Source organism: Sceloporus undulatus, chromosome 6 (genome assembly GCF_019175285.1).
Source record: "Sceloporus undulatus isolate JIND9_A2432 ecotype Alabama chromosome 6, SceUnd_v1.1, whole genome shotgun sequence".
NCBI lineage: Eukaryota > Metazoa > Chordata > Lepidosauria > Squamata > Phrynosomatidae > Sceloporus > Sceloporus undulatus.
The window spans coordinates 111,987,965-111,988,285 of record NC_056527.1 but is presented as its reverse complement, the minus strand read 5'-3'; positions in this window follow the sequence as shown (position 1 = coordinate 111,988,285).

Below are 321 nucleotides of genomic sequence, written 5' to 3'. Positions count from 1 at the left end.
CTTGAACATCCACGGATATATTGGTATCCATGGGGAGCGGGGGTCTGGAACCAGATGTGGTGAGATGTAGCGAAAGACTTTAAATAGCAATAGCGATAGCAATTACATTTCTATACCACTTCATAGTGAACTACATACTCTCTAAGCAGTTTACAACATGTAAGCAGTTTTATACAGTTTTATCTTTTGTTCTTTTAACAGCTATCTATTTTAACACTGTCATAATTTAATTCTTTTTTAATGTACCTCTTTTCTATGTTTTCAATTGTATTTTTTTTTACTATTGTGAAGTCACTCTGAGTTCCAGTTCTGGGGAAAGAC